At 36.8% G+C, this 6343-nt stretch overlaps 1 protein-coding gene across 1 annotated transcript in view; it reads left to right on the forward strand.

The window, feature by feature from the left end:
* Nucleotides 1-66: 66 nt before the first annotated feature.
* LOC140158744 (uncharacterized) overlaps nt 67-6343 on the forward strand; it is a 14227-nt gene continuing 7950 nt past the window's right edge. The window contains exon 1 of the mRNA XM_072181951.1: nt 67-117. The gene's annotated coding sequence lies outside the window, so the exon portion shown is untranslated. The remainder of the gene's footprint in view (nt 118-6343) is intronic.

The following is a 6343-nucleotide window of genomic DNA, read 5'->3' on the forward strand; positions in this document are numbered from 1 at the left end:
GGAAGTGAAAGTGCCACAATAACAACATCAATTTCAAGCACTGAGCATGCAACAGATTGTCTGTTTGTTGTCCACTGCTTATGTCATAGACATTATAAAGAATAACATATTATTCACGTAAGTTCTCAAAATTCACAAAATACGCTAGAGCTTACTTTGTTCAGCATCATGATGAAAAATATTAAATAAGTAAAAAACAAATCGAAATCATATGCTAACTTAAGACAAAATTAATTCTCATTTCTCGCACTGCTCGCATTTCGATCATGAGAGCGAACTTGGGTACGCACTATAGTAGGAATTCCAATTGAATGAACGCAGCTTTCAGCAGCTGTACTCGATCCAACCATGATCATTTACCATGATCGTATATCGCGTATTTCAAATTACAACGCGAACGCACGACCTTGGAAGTGTGACGTGACGGAAACAGGACGGTTCGCACCCTTTCAATTTCGGACCCGTGCACTTTCGCCCCCTTTCAATTTCGCACCCGTGCACTTTCGCCCCCCTTTTAAACCGCGGGTAATGTGCTGCTGTTGATTGATGATGCACGATCGATCGCTTCAACTCCCGGCGGTACAGTGGGTGTTGTATGTAGGTATCCTAGGTGAATTCAAATTTGCCATCAAATTGCATCGTTTTATATCAAATTAAAGCCCTTGAGTAAACTAAGCCAAAACTGAAAACCTTTTTTTCATAGCACTTTCCGTAGCAAAGTTACATCTTGTCAAAGATTGACTTTCATCAAAAAGATTCAGCTAGCAAAATTCCCCAAAACGGCATTTCGGGGTGTTTCTAGATCTTAGTCTCATGGCGATGGCAGCTTTTTTAATGGAACTGCTATCAAAATCCTCTAAAATTCCATGTGCGACTTGATTATCACCATAAAAAATCATATATTTGGGTCAAGTGAAGTATAGAAAACATATTTATGTAGGTTTCCTTCACCCACCTATTCTCGAAAAAAATTCAAATTTCTATGTAAATATGCATTGTGTTGGGGCCCGGTCTCGGCGAATTAAGCTGACTAGTAAATGTGTTAACTTAGGTTTGCCTAGGTTACCTATTGTATGTGTATAGTATTGGTTGACTTTTGAGTGTTGATTGTCTGTGTTTGCAGTACCAGTACTGGGTCCAGCGTGTACAAAAGCAAATAGTATGTTGATGGACTCTCCGGTTCGATTGAATTTAATAGGCCTATATTATTACGATATATTAAATGTGCTTCGACTAAAGATTGGTATTCATTATGTTTTTGATTTGTTATTTTGTTTTACTTAGGCCTATTTTATTTTATTTCATTTCTATTTTATTTTATATAGCCTATTAATTATTTTTATTATATTATTATTATTATTATTATTATTATTATTATTATTATTATTATTATTATTATTAGAATTATGTTACCTTATTAGTACTTTATAATAGGCTATATAATTTAGTATTCAATTATTTATGGCCTATAAAGTATCAAATTTATAGGGCCTAATATTGATATGGCCAAAAATATGATGGCTTATAATTTATAATTTTATCCCATCTTTATGTTGCCGAATTGATCTTCTTTGACATGACACTAATGGAAAAAAAATATTTAGCAAATTTATCAAAGACAAATGCGCACAAGCAAAACAAATGCCTGCAGCAGCTTTGCGATAATGCTGTGCCGACTTTCACCACCTTTCTTCACCGCGAGTATTAGCTGCCACTAGTATGCGAAAGCGCCGGGCGTGACATGGGTTCAATCAATGCAATTGTAGCCTACGGCGACAAGGCAGTAGCACGCATATATTCGTCCCCAGAACACACCCGTGCGGATCGATTGCTTGACAAGTCTCCGGACCCGCGCGGCCGTGATTGTATAAAGTGTGACTCCTTCAACCCATTATGTAATGAATGACTTACGCGAAAGCGCCGGGTATGGTGTGGGTCCAATCAATGGTAGGGTACCGTAAACAGACATGCAAAAGTGCCATATGCCTCTTGACGTACGATCGTAAAATATTATTAATCAGGAAAGTTTTCTGTTCGTTTTAATGAGAAATGTAAATAATGAACCAAATGTTTTAACTTTTATGTCTTTTAATGAATGATGTATTTTGTCTGTGTTCTTAATTAATTTAATATATATATTTCTACAAGTGTTACGTAAATTGTATAAAACAAAGAAATGTAAATACTTTTAATGAATTTTGATAGATAATTTGATGTATGGTTTTTTGATGTTTATGCATTTTTATGTTTTTAAAAAATTCTTACATATAGGGCTTATGTATAATTCTACAAATTGTTATGTATATTGTTTTTATGACACAGGTACACCAGAACGTAATTCAAAATTGACGATATTTTTGCTAGAATTAAATCTGCAAGAATTATTTTTTGGACATAAACATTATGTAGCCAGAGGTTTCCAGTGGTATAAAAATCTCAATTTTTTGAGAAAAGTGAGGGATAATAATAATAATAATTATAATAATAATAATAACTTTATTTATACACGGTAAAACATGTTCAATACAATATTGATCTTCCACATGTCCGTGTGGATATTAAAACATTACTAAAATATAAAATATAAAAGTTTGTTAAAAGATAATTATAATGTACATAGACTAATACAATATTTCACTAAGAGACAAAAAATTTATAATAAATGAATATGATAAAAATAATCTGCATTCATCCTCATATCATTGTTATTCTTCTTCTTATTATTATTATTATCATATTATTATCATTATATTATATTATTAAATAAACTTTGTTTATATTATTAACATTGTTATTATTATTATTATTATTATCATTATTATTATTATCATCATATTATATTATTAAATTAACTTTGTTTATATGTTTTGTGTTACTCCCCCATTGGATGTTGTGTCATACTTTCATTGTTTTTCATTTTATCCATTGCTTGTTGACACTTGTATCCTTTTGGATCCATCCTTTGGTCATCAGTTGGAACAAATTTTCACTGTTTTTATACATATTATAATTAATAATTAAATATAAATTTATTATTATTATTACTATTTATTATTATTACTATTTTTATCATTGAATTCTAATTATTTCATTATTTTGGGTAAGCCTGCTGCTAAAACATCTGGCCTGTAATACATGTATATACTGAGAAAAAAAAATCGTTCCTCTATTTTGTTATAAAATATCCTTTCTTTCCTTCCTTCCCGGGTTTATCATGACTTAATAAGTGCATGCCCGACGGCCCCAGCACTATAAACATACTCGCCGCACCGCCGAGAGTTCAAGCAATCGATCGTGCATCAATCAACAGCAGCACAATACCCGCGGTATAAAAAGGGGCGAAAGTACACGGGTGCGAAATAGAAAGGGGGCGAAAGTGCACGGGTCCGAAATTGAAAGGGTGCGAACCGTCCAGCATTCGACGTGACCACACTGGACATAGACCTTGGATACAATGGCAATGCTAACCAATCACGAGTGTGTTGGCATGGTTGGATTCACTTCCGCGTGACTCGCGCACAGTCACTCAAAAAAATTGTCACGCTATTGTAAGCTGCGTTCATTCAATTGGAATTCCCACTATGGTGCAAGGTTCCTTTTATATACGGTAAATCAAAGTTGACCAAATTTAAACTAGTTTGCGTCTGACGTCTGGGCACGATGTGAAGGTATGACGCGTGCGACGTGATTGGTTGCTTAACTGCGCATGCTTCATTTTTGGTCTGGTAGACAGGACGTCATACCCAAACTAGTCTTTTTAATTTGGTCTTGACTTTATGCATAAACCATCACATATCTATATGTGCGCGACGTCGAGTGCGTGCATAGGATCTTGTGAAGAAAATTATAGTACAGGTATTTGCATCAAGCATACTATGCAAAGACCACACCCTTACGACCCAGCTAGTGAGGTACAGCATCATCATCCCTATTTCTTTGTGTCAACAATTTCCACGATAGTATTTTAAAAGGCGAATCTACTAGTTCTTCAACAGCCATACATGGCGAGTTTGTTCGACTCAGGCTAAGCACACCACCGGTTACAATAAAAATATATGTTTTTTCCCCATTACGAATGAAGTGTTTAGAAGTAATGACTCATTTTTATGATCTGCGTATACTCATTATCCACTTTATCTTTGCAATCCCAAGAAAATTTGATTTGTCAGGTTTTGTTTTCAATTCACTAACTGGAAGTTCAATACACTCAGCTGCAATTGCCGCATTCTTTCAACACATATATTTAAGGGGGTACTACACCCCTGTGGTAAATTTGTGACTATTTTTGCATTTTTCTCAAAAAATAATAACCCTTCTTCTTCTTCTTCGGTTGAGTCGGCATACTCAGACTAATTGCTGTATGTTCGCCAACTTTGCAAAGGTTTCAGAGGAATTGGACTGTCAGAGATACACGATTCTTACTAGATGTTTGTTCTGTTTTCGAGTCTTCACTTTTCTTGGTTGCTTTGGTTTCAGTTTGGTTTGTCTTGGTTACTTCAGTTTCTTTGGTTTCTTCTTTGTTTGTTACTTCAGTTGCTTTGGTTTCTTTGCTTGTCTTGGTTAGTTCAGTTGCTTTGGTTTCTGTTTGGCTTGTCTTGGTTACTTCAGTTGCTTTGGTTTCTTCTTTGCTTGTTACTTCAGTTGCTTTGGTTTCTTTGCTTGTCTTGGTTACTTCAGTTTCTTTGGTTTCTTCTTTGCTTGTTACTTCAGTTGCTTTGGCTTCTTTGCTTGTCTTGGTTAGTTCAGTTGCTTTGGTTTCTTTACTTGTCTTGGTTACTTCAGTTGCTTTGGTTTCTTCTTTGCTTGTTACTTCAGTTGCTTTGGTTTCTTTGCTTGTCTTGGTTACTTCAGTTTCTTTGGTTTCTTCTTTGCTTGTTACTTCAGTTGCTTTGGCTTCTTTGCTTGTTTTGGTTACTTCAGTTGCTTTGGTTTCTTTTTGCTTGTCTTAGTTACTTCAGTAGCTTTGGTTTCTGTTTGACTTGTCTTGGTTACTTCAGTTGCTTTGGTTTCTTCTTTGCTTGTTACTTCAGTTGCCTTGGTTTCTTTGCTTGTCTTGGTAACTTCAGTTTCTTTGGTTCCCAATTTGTACATTCTGCTTTTGAAGATGTCTAATGACTTGGCTTCCCTGGTTTCTGAGTCCAGACTGTTCCATTCCCGTGATGCTCTTGGAAAAAAGGAGTGTTTATACACATCCTTTGTTGGGTACATTTGATGAAGGTTTGTGCTACTTCTGTTCCGTGTTGCCACCCCTGTGGTCTCAGCCTTTTGGAAGTGTTGTTCTGCCTTAATTCCGACTAGCCCGTTGATGGTCTTGTACGTCATAGTCATTCTTGCTTTCTGCCTTCTGACTTCCAGGGACTCCCATTCCAAGTCCTTCAACATCTGAGTCACGCTACTCTTTTGTTTGAAGTCACCTTTGCAGAATCTGGCTGCCTTTCTCTGCACTCTCTCTCGACCCGATTGACATGTTTCTTTTTGAATGGATCCCATGCACAGCTACCATATTCAAGGATGGGTCTAACAAGTGTTTTGTCACGCTGTTTCCTTTACTGCTAGGGGACAAAACCACAAGTTCCTCCTTAGTACTCCCAGCACTCTGTTTGCCTTGCTGACTGTCTTGTCTATGTGTACATCCCAACTGAGTTTATTGTCAAACTCCACTCCCAGATTGTTGGTTTCCTCAAGTTGTTGGTTACAGAATTTGTAGCTCAGGTCTGGAGGTTGCTTTCTGTTTGTGAACTTCATGATGTAGCACTTGGATGCATTGAATTCCATGGCCCAGTTGCTCTGCCATTCTTCAAGGAGTTTGAGATCTGCCTGCAAAGTTGCTAGCTCCTCTTCTGTATTTCCAGATGCATATACCACACAATCGTCCGCAAACAGACGAGCTTTGTTGTGTAATTTGCTTGGTAGATCGTTGATATATATGAGGAACTGTAGTGGGCCTGTAACCGTGCCTTGTGGTACACTGGATGTAACTCTCTTTGGTCTTGATTCAGCACCATTGCACACTACTTTCTGAGTGTGTTCAGTTAGAAAGTGTCTGATCCACTGCAAGATGGAACCCCTTATTCCGTAGTGCTCTAACTTTCCTAACAATCTCTCATGAGGCACTTTGTCAAAAGCTTTGGCAAAGTCCAATATTGCCATATGGATGGTTTCACCTTTCTCCAGGCTCTTGGCTATGTCATCTATTGTTAGGATCAGTTGAGTCTCGGTGGAGTGCTTTGACCTAAATCCATGTTGGTTGTCAACCAGGACTTCATGGTGTTCTAGATGTTTCATCACATGAGAGTGGACTATGTGCTCAAGCACCTTGCATACCACACTGGTCAGAGAGACC

Source organism: Amphiura filiformis, chromosome 8 (assembly GCF_039555335.1).
Source record: "Amphiura filiformis chromosome 8, Afil_fr2py, whole genome shotgun sequence".
In the NCBI taxonomy this organism is placed as follows: domain Eukaryota; kingdom Metazoa; phylum Echinodermata; class Ophiuroidea; order Amphilepidida; family Amphiuridae; genus Amphiura; species Amphiura filiformis.